The sequence below is a fragment of the Tubulanus polymorphus genome, chromosome 12 (genome assembly GCF_964204645.1).
Source record: "Tubulanus polymorphus chromosome 12, tnTubPoly1.2, whole genome shotgun sequence".
NCBI classification, from domain to species: Eukaryota; Metazoa; Nemertea; class Palaeonemertea; order Tubulaniformes; family Tubulanidae; genus Tubulanus; species Tubulanus polymorphus.
In genome coordinates, this window is record NC_134036.1 from 1527158 (window position 1) to 1542636 (window position 15479).

A 15479-nucleotide genomic window follows, 5' to 3' on the forward strand; every position below is an offset into this window, starting at 1 on the left:
ACCATTCGGCTAGCAGTCCAGCACCCTACCAACTACGCTATAGGGGACGTACTGACAGCACACAGAGGAACTCCTATTTATCCATTGCTTAAGCAAAATTTATCAAAAAAATAATGCCATCTACCGGGTGAGACAGGAACTAGAGTTCCTATCTCAACCCGGTAGATGGTAGAATGAGAGACAAAGTAAGGAGAGAGGAGAGAGAAGGATAGGTAGAGGGTAGAATGAGACAGAGTAAGGAGAGAGGAGAATGAGAGTGTAAGGAGAATGAGGAGAATGAGAGAGGATAGAAAGAGATGATGACATATCACCTGAACTTCTATGTTCCTCGCTGTTTTCTATCTAGGTGATGCGGTGATGCGGTAGATGGTATGACAAGAGTGAGTGAGAGATGAGAATGAGAGAGTAAGGAGAGAGATGAGAATGAACAAAGTGAGATGAGAGATAAGGACGAAAGAGGATAGAAAGAGATAGAGAGAGGATAGGATGGCATATCACCTGAACTTCTATGTTCCTCTTGTTTTCTATTTAGGATGCTGTCAGCAGTTTTACAGTTTCTAGTTCAAACAGATATTTATCCCATCAGTAGCAATGTTATTATTTCGTCCTCGTGGACTTAAGAGTTCACTGTAACTGAAGTCAAGTTCTCCCAATATTTGTTCGTTTGTTTGTTTATCCTCTCGGTGAGTTCGAACACTGCCACACGTATTTATCCAGTTCATCTGATCAACAAACACAAACGTCAATGGTTCCACCGCATCGATGACAAATGTCCTAAAATTATACATGAAACTTCATAGATTTAACGCCCTCAATCAAACATACAGAGTTAAGGTTAAGTCTAGTTACCGTTGTATCAGAGAAATGGCAATCTAAGGTACCCCCAAAATGAGGGACAGGGGTCAAATATTTTTGTCTCCGATTTCGATGAAATTTAGTATAGACCTGTATTCTGGGGTGCCAATCAGAAATCTGAAATAATTTTTCGGATCCGAGGCCCAGAAAATGAGAAATTCGAACTTTTTGGGGCACCCCCTAAATTTTCAAAAGGCCTTGGACCCCAGGATTTTTGAGATATTCAAAATCTGATTGCAGATTTGGAATCAGCACCCCTGAAAATAGTAAGGACTAAAATCTTAAGCAAATCGAAGAGATTCGATTTTTTGGCCAAAAACGGCAAAAATCTAAGGTGTCCAGGAGTTTTTTTTCGGCGAAAAATTTTTTTTCTCTGATTCCTTTGAAACTTAGTAGGAACATGTATTCTGAGGTGTAGATTCCGGATCTGCAATTAGATTTTGAATCCGAATTCATCTTCATAGGTAAATAAGGGTTCTAAAGCCCAAAATATGCACCCCAAAAATGGGGTACAAAGTCAAAATTTTTTTTTGGCCCAATTATAATAAAATTTAGTACACACATGTTTTTTATGGTGCTGAACACGAATATGAAGTTAGTTTTTGGATCGAAAGCCCCGAAAATGAGATTTCAGGATTTTGTGTTTTGACCCCTAATTTTTGTCACTAATTTTGAAGAAATTTGGTCCAGAAATACGTTTTTTATTTAACCGGAAGATGGCATAGAACAAACATGGAGAAGGAGAGTGAGAAACGCTAATGTGTCAAATCTGGTACCTGGCTACAGGTAATATAATACTGTATTATCAAATAAGGTATGATCAAGGTCCAATGTTTACACATTCAATACAATAAGGAGAAGGATATATTCACCTGTCACTGTTTGGCTGAATCCGAATTAGGTGCCGGAAATCTTCCAATGTTTTTGTTGTAAATCCATTAATGCTTTCAGGTTTTAGTTTATAGTTCCAACACATTTTACATAATCTGTTGACAGCATCGCGCAACTATTTAAGTCCATATTATTGGACGGTATGGTGAATCCTCGAGAGAGTTTTTAACGTTATGATGCATTCCTTTGGTCACCGAGTGTTCCGTGAATGTCATGTCATGATAGGTCGTTTAGCGTGAGACTGCTGGTAAATTCTAGAATTCGCCGGTTGAAGTTCCGTGTAGAGACGAAATCAATGAAATGATATTCACGATGTCACCAATGATTCTGAAATTAAAAATCAGTAAAGAATGAAGCAGTGCCAGTGGCAATAAAACCTCGTAGTAGGCAGGGCACAGTTGAACTATTGTAACTCAAGTCAAAAAAAGAAGTTTTAGAATCTTTAATACAGGTTTTTCCTGAATAGATTTAATGTATTTTCCTTTTCAACATTTTGGCTTAAATCAAAACAGTTTCAAGCACTTTCAAAAGTTTTTAAGGTATCAAGGAGTCGTAAGGAAACTGATAAATATCTAGAATATTCCCTGATTAAAGAAATAGATTCACCAAAACACACTGTTACTTTATGGGTACATTGACAATTGTGCTATAAACCGGTGAGCGACAATGTAAGATCAACGAACCGAATCTAAAACGAACTTGGGTAGAACTCTTTCGATATCAATACATACAACAGTTTAGATCAACGAGTTGATATAGATGCCATTGGGTTCGAGCCCCAATTATTCCAGTGGTTCAGAGGTTTCATGGTGTAATGTAAAATTGGTCAAACTTACAACGAAGCATTTACTTTCTCCATTGATTAAACGATTATGATTTAATATCATTAAGACACCCGATTAAGAATACAGATATTTTCCTTAGTTAACATAATTGATTTCACATAGTCGTTTCTAAACTGAACCTGCAAAAACTGACGTTCAATGAGCAACAATTAATTTCAAAGATTCAAAGCCTAAAGAAAGGGTCTAATTGAAGACAATAACTAATTTCATAGATTCAAAGCCTAAACAATGAGTTTGATTGGAAACAATAACTAGTTTCATAGATTAAAATCGTAAACAATGAGTGAGACTGAAAATAATAACTAATTTCATAGATTCAACGCCTAAACAATGAGTTTAATTCGAAACAATAACTAATTTCATAGATTCAAAGCCTAAACAATGAGTCTAATTGAAAACAATAACTTATTTCATAGATTCAAAGCCTAAACAATGAGTCTAATTGAAGACAATAACTTTTTTCATAGATTCAAAGCCTAAACAAAGAGTCTAATTGGAAACAATAACTAATTTCATAGATTCAAAGCCCAAACAATGAGTTTAATTCGAAACAATAACTAATTTCATAGATTCAAAGCCCAAACAATGAGTTTAATTCGAAACAATAACTAATTTCATAGATTCAATGCCTAAACAATGAGTGTAACTGAAGATAATAACTAATTTCATAGATTCAAAGCCTAAACAATGAGTTTGATTGGAAACAATAACTAGTTTCATAGATTAAAATCCAAAAAAATGAGTGTAACTGAAGATAATAACTAATTTCATAGATTCAACGCCAAAATAATGAGTTTAATTGAAGACAATAACTAATTTCATGCGTTCAAAGCCTAAACAATGAGTCTTATTGCAGACAATAACTTATTTCATAGATTCAAAGCCTAAACAATAAGTTTAATTCGAAACAATAACTAATTTCATAGATTCAAAGCCTAACAATGAGTCTAATTGAAGACAATAACTAATTTCAAAGATTAAAAGCCTAAACAATGAGTCTAATTGGAAACAATAACTAATTTCATAGATTCAACGCCTAAACAATGAGTTTAATTCGAAACAATAACTAATTTCATAGATTCAAAGCCTAAACAATGAGTCTAAGTGAAGACAATAACTTATTTCATAGATTCAAAGCCTAAACAATGAGTTTGATTGGAAACAATAACTAGTTTCATAGATTAAAATCCTAAACAATGAGTGAGACTGAAAATAATAACTAATTTCATAGATTCAACGCCTAAACAATGAGTTTAATTCGAAACAATAACTAATTTCATAGATTCAAAGCCTAAACAATGAGTCTAATTGAAAACAATAACTTATTTCATAGATTCAAAGCCTAAACAAAGAGTCTAATTGGAAACAATAACTAATTTCATAGATTCAAAGCCCAAACAATGAGTTTAATTCGAAACAATAACTAATTTCATAGATTCAAAGCCCAAACAATGAGTTTAATTCGAAACAATAACTAATTTCATAGATTCAATGCCTAAACAATGAGTGTAACTGAAGATAATAACTAATTTCATAGATTCAAAGCCTAAACAATGAGTTTGATTGGAAACAATAACTAGTTTCATAGATTAAAATCCTAAACAATGAGTGTAACTGAAGATAATAACTAATTTTATAGATTCAACGCCAAAATAATGAGTTTAATTGAAGACAATAACTAATTTCATGCGTTCAAAGCCTAAACAATGAGTCTTATTGAAGACAATAACTTATTTCATAGATTCAAAGCCTAAACAATGAGTCTAATTGGAAAAAATAACTAATTTCATAGATTCAAAGCCTAAACAATGAGTCTAATTGGAAACAATAACTAATTTCATAGATTCAAAGCCCAAACAATGAGTTTAATTGAAGACAATAACTTATTTCATAGATTCATAGCCTAAACAATGAGTTTAATTGAAGACAATAACTTATTTCATAGATTCAAAGCCTAAACAATGAGTTTAATTCGTAACAATAACTAATTTCATAGATTCAAAGCCGAAACAATGAGTCTAATTGAAGACAATAACTAATTTCATAGATCCAAAGCCTAAACAATGAGTCTAATTGAAGACAATAACTAATTTCATAGATTCAAAGCCTAAACAATGAGTCTAATTGAAGACAATAACTTATTTCATAGATTCAAAGCCTAAACAATGAGTCTAATTGGAAACAATAAGTAATTTCATAGATTCAAAGCCCAAACAATGAGTTTAATTCGAAACAATAACTAATTTCATAGATTCAAAGCCTAAACAATGAGTCTAATTGAAGACAATAACTTATTTCATAGATTCAAAGCCTAAACAATGAGTTTAATTCGAAACAATAACTAATTTCATAGATTCAATGCCTAAACAATGAGTCTAATTGAAGACAATAACTTATTTCATCGATTCAAAGCCTAAACAATGAGTCTAATTGGAAACAATAACTAATTTCATAGATTCAAAGCCCAAACAATGAGTTTAATTCGAAACAATAACTAATTTCATAGATTCAATGCCTAAACAATGAGTGTAACTGAAGATAATAACTAATTTCATAGATTCAAAGCCTAAACAATGAGTCTAATTGAAGACAATAACTTATTTCATAGATTCAAAGCCTAAACAATGAGTCTAATTGAAGACAATAACTTATTTCATAGATTCAAAGCCTAAACAATGAGTTTAATTCGAAACAATAACTAATTTCATAGATTCAAAGCCTAAACAATGAGTCTAATTGAAGACAATAACTTATTTCATAGATTCAAAGCCTAAACAATGAGTTTAATTGGAAACAATAACTGATTTCATAGATTCAAAGCCCAAACAATGAGTTTAATTCGAAACAATAACTAATTTCAAAGATTAAAAGCCTAAACAATGAGTCTAATTGAAGACAATAACTTATTTCATAGATTCAAAGCCTAAACAATGAGTCTAATTGAAGATAATAACTAACTTCATAGATTCAAAGCCTAAACAATGAGTCTAATTGAAGACAATAACTTATTTCATAGATTCAAAGCCTAAACAATGAGTTTAATCGAAGACAATAACTTATTTCATAGATTCAAAGCCTAAACAATGAGTCTAATTGGAAACAATAACTAATTTCATAGATTCAACGCCTAAACAATGAGTTTAATTCGAAACAATAACTAATTTCATAGATTCAAAGCCTAAACAATGAGTCTAAGTGAAGACAATAACTAATTTCATAGATTCAAAGTCTAAGCAATGAGTCTAATTGAAGACAATAACTTTTTTCATAGATTCAAAGCCTAAACAATGAGTTTAATCGAAGACAATAACTTATTTCATAGATTCAAAGCCTAAACAATGAGTCTAATTGGAAACAATAACTAATTTCATAGATTCAACGCCTAAACAATGAGTTTAATTCGAAACAATAACTAATTTCATAGATTCAAAGCCTAAACAATGAGTCTAAGTGAAGACAATAACTTATTTCATAGATTCAAAGCCTAAACAATGAGTTTGATTGGAAACAATAACTAGTTTCATAGATTAAAATCCTAAACAATGAGTGAGACTGAAAATAATAACTAATTTCATAGATTCAACGCCTAAACAATGAGTTTAATTCGAAACAATAACTAATTTCATAGATTCAAAGCCTAAACAATGAGTCTAATTGAAAACAATAACTTATTTCATAGATTCAAAGCCTAAACAAAGAGTCTAATTGGAAACAATAACTAATTTCATAGATTCAAAGCCCAAACAATGAGTTTAATTCGAAACAATAACTAATTTCATAGATTCAAAGCCCAAACAATGAGTTTAATTCGAAACAATAACTAATTTCATAGATTCAATGCCTAAACAATGAGTGTAACTGAAGATAATAACTAATTTCATAGATTCAAAGCCTAAACAATGAGTTTGATTGGAAACAATAATTAGTTTCATAGATTAAAATCCTAAACAATGAGTGTAACTGAAGATAATAACTAATTTCATAGATTCAACGCCAAAATAATGAGTTTAATTGAAGACAATAACTAATTTCATGCGTTCAAAGCCTAAACAATGAGTCTTATTGAAGACAATAACTTATTTCATAGATTCAAAGCCTAAACAATGAGTCTAATTGGAAACAATAACTAATTTCATAGATTCAAAGCCTAAACAATGAGTCTAATTGGAAACAATAACTAATTTCATAGATTCAAAGCCCAAACAATGAGTTTAATTGAAGACAATAACTTATTTCATAGATTCATAGCCTAAACAATGAGTTTAATTGAAGACAATAACTTATTTCATAGATTCAAAGCCTAAACAATGAGTTTAATTCGAAACAATAACTAATTTCATAGATTCAAAGCCTAAACAATGAGTCTAATTGAAGACAATAACTAATTTCATAGATCCAAAGCCTAAACAATGAGTCTAATTGAAGACAATAACTAATTTCATAGATTCAAAGCCTAAACAATGAGTTTAATTCAAAACAATAACTAATTTCATAGATTCATAGCCTAAACAATGAGTTTAATTGAAGACAATAACTTATTTCATAGATTCAAAGCCTAAACAATGAGTTTAATTCGAAACAATAACTAATTTCATAGATTCAAAGCCGAAACAATGAGTCTAATTGAAGACAATAACTAATTTCATAGATCCAAAGCCTAAACAATGAGTCTAATTGAAGACAATAACTAATTTCATAGATTCAAAGCCTAAACAATGAGTCTAATTGAAGACAATAACTTATTTCATAGATTCAAAGCCTAAACAATGAGTCTAATTGAAGACAATAACTTATTCAATAGATTCAAAGCCTAAACAATGAGTCTAATTGAAGACAATAACTTATTTCATAGATTCAAAGCCTAAACAATGAGTTTAATTCGAAACAATAACTAATTTCATAGATTCAAAGCCTAAACAATGAGTCTAATTGAAGACAATAACTTATTTCATAGATTCAAAGCCTAAACAATGAGTTTAATTGGAAACAATAACTGATTTCATAGATTCAAAGCCCAAACAATCAGTTTAATTCGAAACAATAACTAATTTCAAAGTTTAAAAGCCTAAACAATGAGTCTAATTGAAGACAATAACTTATTTCATAGATTCAAAGCCTAAACAATGAGTCTAATTGAAGATAATAACTAATTTCATAGATTCAAAGCCTAAACAATGAGTCTAATTGAAGACAATAACTTATTTCATAGATTCAAAGTCTAAGCAATGAGTCTAATTGAAGACAATAACTTATTTCATAGATTCAAAGCCTAAACAATGAGTTTAATCGAAGACAATAACTTATTTCATAGATTCAAAGCCTAAACAATGAGTTTAATTCGAAACAATAACTAATTTCATAGAATCAATGCCTAAACAATGAGTTTAATTGAAGACAATTACTTATTTCATAGATTCAAAGCCTAAACAATGAGTTTAATTGGAAACAATAACTAATTTCATAGATTCAATGCCTAAACAATGAGTCTAATTGAAGACAATAACTTATTTCATAGATTCAAAGCCTAAACAATGAGTTTAATTGGAAACAATAACTAATTTTATAGATTCAAAGCCTAAACAATGAGTCTAATTGAAGACAATAACTTATTTCATAGATTCAAAGCCTAAACAATGAGTCTAATTGAAGACAATAACTTATTTCATAGATTCAAAGCCCAAACAATGAGTTTAATTCGAAACAATAACTAATTTTATAGATTCAAAGCCTAAACAATGAGTCTAATTGAAGACAATAACTTATTTCATAGATTCAAAGCCTAAACAATGAGTCTAAATGATGACAATAACTAATTTCATAGAGTTAAAGCCCAAACAATGAGTCTAATTGAAAACAATAACTAATTTGATAGATTCAAAGCTTGAACAATGAGTTTAATTGAAGACAATAACTCATTTCATAGATTCCAAGCCTAAACGATGAGTCTGATTGAAGACATAACCAATCATAAAGATTTAAAGCCTGAACAATGAGTTTAATTGAAACAATAACTCATTCATAGACTCCAAGCCTAAACAAAGAGTCTGATTGAAGACAATAACTCATTGCATAGATTCAAAGCCTAAACAATGAATTTAATTGAAGACAAAAACTAATTTCAGAGATTCAAAGCCTAAACAATGAGTTTAATTGGAAACATTAACTAATTTCATAGAACCTATGTTTCCTAAACAACAAGAAAAATAAAATCTCAACTTACGAATTTAGTGTGTGTGTCTGTGAGCATTTTCTTGGTTTATATTTTTCTTGTTGAGAGAAGTGACATCCAAACTACAGCAGACAGCTCAGAGAGCAGGTTGGTTTAGTCAGCACCCATTGGAAATCAGGTCCTGTTGAGACGAAGGTCCGGAATCTACCAAATGTTGGTTCAACAAACTCGCATCAGCCGAGGTCCTGGGGAAAAAGTGCTCACCTGAAAAAATTGATAACCTCACCATCAAATTCACTCAACCAGAGGCTATTTATATTTTGAAGTAAAAATGCTAATGAGGACTTTTCTGTTTCATGACTCAGATTAGCTAAATCCCACCCTAACATAAGTTTCACATACGAAACTTGCTTAAACATCTACTTACCAATTCGTGTTTGCAGCTGCAATAAGTTATTTGGGAGGTCCATACAGTAGTAACGTACATCTTGATGATGGGCTCCATTCATCGTTAGAAGGTCTGTTGAAGCTACTGTCGATGTTTTAGTTTAGTCAGCGCGTGCTGGCTGCAATTAGGTACTGATGAGTTCAATGCTGAAGGGCACCATCTGAAAATAAAACCATCAAAACATTTAATTCAACCTATTAGCAAGAGATAGTCTTCAGCTAGAAAGGGTTCAATTCAAATCGATGTATTATTGATTACTCCCTTCAAACACCGAGGACAATGTGTTACCGTATAAACCGGTTTATCACAAAGCTTTGAACATTTTCAACGGACAGTGACAATGCGGGTCACCGTCGTACTACAGTTAGATAATATCTATCTGACCTTGAAAGCAGTTTATACTTCAAAATTCTACAGTATGATATAGATATATCAGATATTTTTACAACTCCCAGTAAAATGAGATTTAAATATCGTCGACGTTTCCTAATTTGAAATTCCTTTAGTCGAATTAAGACTTGAACACAAATATCAAAACCGTTTCGATAGAATATCAATTTCATTTCCATTTTGTAAAACCTGACATGTTCTCCATGTTTGTACCTCAGCTAGGACTTGTAAAATTACACAAAATTCAGCCGATTGAATGACTAATTCAACGTTTAAAACCCTAATATTTCAAATTGGGATTCTTAATAGAATAGAATAGCCCGACGTATCAGGACTATTTTCTAGCCCCGAATTCCTAAGTTTATTAAGCAGTATTTCTAAATGAATTCCTCAGTGAGGGAGCCTTGTTGCACGTCCATGTTTAGTAACGTTAATAGCAAAAGGTGTCGGGGGAATTGAAATGACTTACTGCAGAAAAGCTCGAGAGCAAATTTCTCAACCGCCATCACTCGCTGCCATGTTCAATATAGTGTATTCGCGTTGAATTTTATTTACCATACTGTGCTGCCACCTGTTTTTCTTATAGATTTTTTGCAGCACGATTATTACGAAAATGATGCAATGCCCCATCATTGAAATGATACTTTTTTCTGTCAGGTCGAAAGATTCGACTTGAATCAGTCTTAATGTATTCAGAGGATTAAGATGATGTGACATTCGCTAGCAATGCTGGGTGAGAGACTAGCGGGTTCGAGTCCTGCTGGATGAATTACTGCGCGCGCGGGAAACCCTTCAAAGGCCGTGGCTCCGTCGTGAGATTAGATGAACAATACTTTTGATTGGAAAATTATATGATCAGACCAAATATACCATTTGGGCTTCCAATGAATCCGTATTACATTATCTGGATTTTGGTGGTGGTGGTATCAGATAAACCATAATTCATAATTAATTTATATTTTCGACTATTACAAATAAAATGAATTAATTAAAACAAAATGAATTAATCAAAAACAAATGAATCAATCAAATACACAATAAACGTTATGAACACTTTCAATATATTTTTCAATTTTCGTCAAACGAATTGATATAACATTGTTTGGAGGCACCAAACACAATCATCAGGAGGCACCAAACACAATTATCAGGAGGTACCAAATACAATCTTCAGCAGGCACCAAACACAATCATCAGGAGGCACCAAATACAATCATCAGGAGGCACCAAACACAATCATCAGGAGGCATCAAACACAATCATCAGGAGGCACCAAACGCGATCCTGGGGAGGCACAAAACACAATCCTCAGGAGGCACCAATCACAATCATCAGGAGGCACCAAACATACTCCTCAGGAGGTACCAAACACAATCCTCAAGAACCTCATGACGTTCAATGAAACTACTTCTACGTTCTATAATTGCTATCGTGCAGGTTTTCATATAACTACACGTGCTATATTTACTGGACTAATCCCTCGGTTTGGGTCGGGTTGATGAGATGCAGCAGAACTCGGGTAGAAATACATCCAGAATGATTGATGTAGAATTGTGTTAGAGGAGTTTCATCCAGGAAGATCAAGGTTAGAACAAAATCAACCAAAAGAAATAAAACAAAAACTGAAATAATTCTTATGCATTTAATTAAGCGATTACTATTACTCTATAAAATGAATCTAAACATTTCAAATAAAACGAAACAAAACAATTTTAATAAAGATTATTTCAATCAATTGATTATTGTAATTAAGAAAATTAAAAAAGAAAAAAGATTATAATTTAGACAAAATGAAAGACATATGAAATAAAGCGCTGGTAACAATAATGTATGTAAATCTATTGAAATCTGAGCCTATGCAAAACTGAATTTAAAAAAAATTGAAATAAGAAAGTCAAACATGTCAAAATTAGTTACATTTACGCAATAAAATTGAATTGATTGCATTCGAATCATAATTTTAAACAAATCAAATAAACGACAATGTAATCTTTAAAGCAAACTCAACTGGGCCTGAGTTACTTTTGATAACTGAAAAAGAAAATACTCGTTCGATAGAATGATATTCGCTGCCGTGCACGTAAGCATCTAATGTGAAGCTCGAATCGGAACAGAATCTAAAGCAATCAATATTTAGCACTATGGATGATTGGAAATTCATAAATTTTTTAAGCATGAAAACAAATTGATTAAATATTTCTAGAATGAAATTCTTTGCCGTGTACGTAATAAGTATCTAATATGAAACTCGAATCAGACAGATTCTAAAGCTATCAATATTTACTTCTAAGATGAAAAACAATCTTCCAAAATATAAATCCGATCATTAATTTAATCATTCGTTTAACACTAAGCCTAAAAAGCAAAATATGTTTCAAATTCCGGTAGGGGGCGTGTGAGTCGAATTAACAGAATCGATTATTTAAACAAAATGAAATAAGAGAAAAGCAGAGAACCGCGGAGTAAATCATTGTATTCATCCTTAAGTAAAGAAATCAATTTTAGTCCTAAAATGAGAAAAAAATCTTCTAAAAAATATAAATCAGATCATTAATTCAATCATATTAGTCTTAAGATGAAAAAACACGAATCATCTAAAATCCGCATTTGGTTTGAAATATTAATTAAATCATTCGTTTAAAGTGAGATGAAATTCAGATATATGAGATATAATCTCCGGTAGGTGGCGTGCGAGTCGAATTTAAAAGAATCATCCAAAACGGAATAACAGAAAAACCGCGGAGTAAATCATCAGGTTCATCCTGTAGGTGGCAGCACTGTTGCACATTTTGTCTTCGTTACAGCACAGCACATTGATCCTGTCTTTGCCATTTATCGACCACTCGCCTTGACATTTATCAGGATTCTCGGGCATACAACCTCGAATAACCGCCACTTTTTTGTACTTGAATTCCTGAATAAGAACGAAAAAATACAAATTAGCCAAAACCAATGAATGTCAGCTATATGTTTTCATCTAAAAGCATGGATGATTTTTCCAGTTGGGATATGGAGTATTCTGAAAACACACAGTCTCACATGCCACAGGCGGTGTCGTCGAGAAAACTTAATTCAGTATGATCGTACCTGAGGTCGAGGAAATAATGAAAACGGTTTGCGATGGAGATTTAAAATACGTCCCGATATCCTTCCCAGGACAGAGGGAGAGGGAGAGCCAGGAGAGGGAGAGCAAGGAGAGGGAGAGGGAGAGCCAGGAGAGGGAGAGGGAGAGGGAGAGGGAGAGGGAGAGGGAGGAGAGGGAGAGTTAGGAGAGGGAGAGGGAGAGCCAGGAGAGGGAGAGGGAGAGGGAGAGGGAGAGGGAGAGGGAGAGGGAGAGGGAGAGGGAGAGGGAGAGGGAGAGTTAGAGAGAGAGCCCCTTGTGTTTGGTCCTACACTTACCACGCATTCGTGTTTTTCGGGGCAATCGATACCGATAATGTTTTCCAGGTAGAACTGATAATCTTCATCAACGCGTACCAATGGTCCATTGTCACCCTTGATAACCAATACACGGCGCATGCATTCCTTGGTGAAATAAGGCAGTTTACCAGTTCCGTTTGCGGTATTCGGATCAAGCATTCCAACTGAAGTTAAGTGAAATAAAGTTGTTAGACCCGTGCAGGGGGACTAGTAGGGGACTCGTGCTGGGGAGTAGGAGGGGGCTTATGCTGGGGACTAGTGATGGTTGAGTCTCGTGATGGTCGTGTTCTGTAAGGGAGTATGACCACTGGATGCGGTCTCGTGGCAATGGCGTGGTCCCGCGTGATAGTTCGGATCTCGTGGAGGTGGCACTAGGGGGCGTTCTCTGACACAGGATCCCTGCCAACACGCGATCATTATTATAACTAGAGTAGGGTTGCGTGTGAATTTCAAAGCTATAAATCCAACCATCGATGTGGAATGAAAAGAGGTTCTTCTTCTTTATCTATGACATCGCCAACGCCGCTGCGTCACGATGTGATGTACAAGGCACCTCCAATTATTACGGTCTACAGTAAATTCCTCCAGGAAAGTTAACGTTTCGCTTGGTGATGTGAATCAATAACTGATAACATTAAACAGGCCTCATCCTTGGCCTTGAATTGCGATTTACTTAATACAAATTCAACTTACGTTTATCGGCAAAGTTTTTCATATCATCATAGATAGCCTTATCACCATAGTGCGCACAACTGGCACAAGTCAAACTCGTAACGACTGTGACTAAAAATAAGATTCCAAGGTATCAGAATTGATGATAGCTGATCCCTTTCTAAATTAGTAAGTCATCGAATCGTTGCAGTTGTCGCTTTTTGTGAGTCACAATTTTAATTTACAATTCAATTTCAAGTCGTCATTTCAATAAATCGTTTAAGGCTGGCTGTCGACAAGCAACGCGACGCCTTCCGACTCCTTCCGACGCAACTGAGAGCAACCGCGATCGCAGCCCAGCTTATGTCGACTGCGCTCCGATTCGCAGCAACTGAGGTCCTCGATCCTCCTAGTTGCTTCCCTGCTTAATGTCGGTTACGATTACTGACAACTGCAACGGCTCAGATGGTCACGTGATAAGCATTTTGAGGATAAATTTACATGAACCTGTCCCGGCAAAGTTTTTCAGATCATCATAGATAGCCTTATCTCCGCCATGGCAAGCACACATGGCACAAATCAGTTTATCAGGACGAGCTGCAGTGCCTGAAGAGACAGCCACACTGCCAGGACTGGGTGGACATTTCAATAAATCGTTAACGTCCTCGCTATGATGACTTGAACGAAGTCAACTGTATGTATTGATTACACAAATCATAAATAGAAGCTTTGATAAAACTTTTTTGAGAACTTTTTATAAAATAGAAACTTACCCTGAACTAACAGAACCAGCAGAACTGTTGTAACAGAAATAAACTGTATCAGTTTCATTCTGTCGTCTTTTGAAGTTTCAGCAATTCCACTGACGATTGGTTGGGTAATCTTTGTAGCGACTGTTACCACGAGAGTTTGAACCACAAACTGATCAGTCGGACTGGAGATTTATATATTTTGACTGAAGATACCGTTTAGGCTTCTAAAGAATTTATCAGGACACTGGCGGTAACGGCTTCACGAGATAAAGAATTCATTTACATTTGTTAAATCAGTATGATCAGCCGGTCCAGTTACTGTTTGGGCTTCCGAAGAATTCGTGTTTTATCTGAATCGGTACAGGTTTGTCATGAAATGATTCATTTATTTGTATCCAAAACAATAAAGGTTATGGTTACTTTCCTTATATTTTTTCCAGTCTCGTAGGCGTTGAAAAAAAGAAAACTTTCGATTCGAAATAATTCAAATTAACGGACAAAAATTGAAATTCTCAGAGCGATGACGCTACAATTGTTGTGAGTTAACGGTAACGGTTTGTCGAGATAAAGAATTTCATTAATAACAGCAAGACGTATATTGGAGATTGACGAAAAGTTGTTTTTTTTAAACTGATAGAAACGCTGAAATTAACGGACATTTTTTTATCATAAGTTGGATAACAGATTTGACGGAGTTCAAAATGATTGCCGAGGTGGGAAAAATATTTTTCGAAAATAATTTTTTTCCTCAAAACATAGTAATTCAGTGAACGAGGAATTCAAAAGATAAATGAACAACTTGTCTTGGAGGTTGTTTCGGGATAGTTATATCCGAATGTAGTCTATTTACTGCTTACAGTCAACTGACGCCGCCATTTTTGCAAGTGACGCTATTTACCGAACGAAACCGACAAATAAATCATCCTGATAGTCCATGCTCATTTCGATCAAAAAAGTTATGCTGTTTTACTTCTACAATTGCTATCGTGCAGGTTTTCATATAACTACACGTGCTATATTTACTGGACTAATCCCTCGGTTTGGGTCGGGTTGATGAG

General features: G+C 33.8%; 1 long non-coding RNA gene across 1 annotated transcript; it reads right to left on the minus strand.

The window, feature by feature from the left end:
* Positions 1-367: 367 nt before the first annotated feature.
* On the minus strand, positions 368-10116 carry LOC141914136 (uncharacterized). The gene is made up of 5 exons (XR_012620730.1): positions 10068-10116; positions 9188-9368; positions 8812-9024; positions 1728-2073; positions 368-774 (listed from the first exon to the last, which is right to left on the minus strand). It is a non-coding gene; the product is annotated as an uncharacterized LOC141914136 (long non-coding RNA).
* Between the last annotated feature and the right edge of the window lie 5363 nt (positions 10117-15479).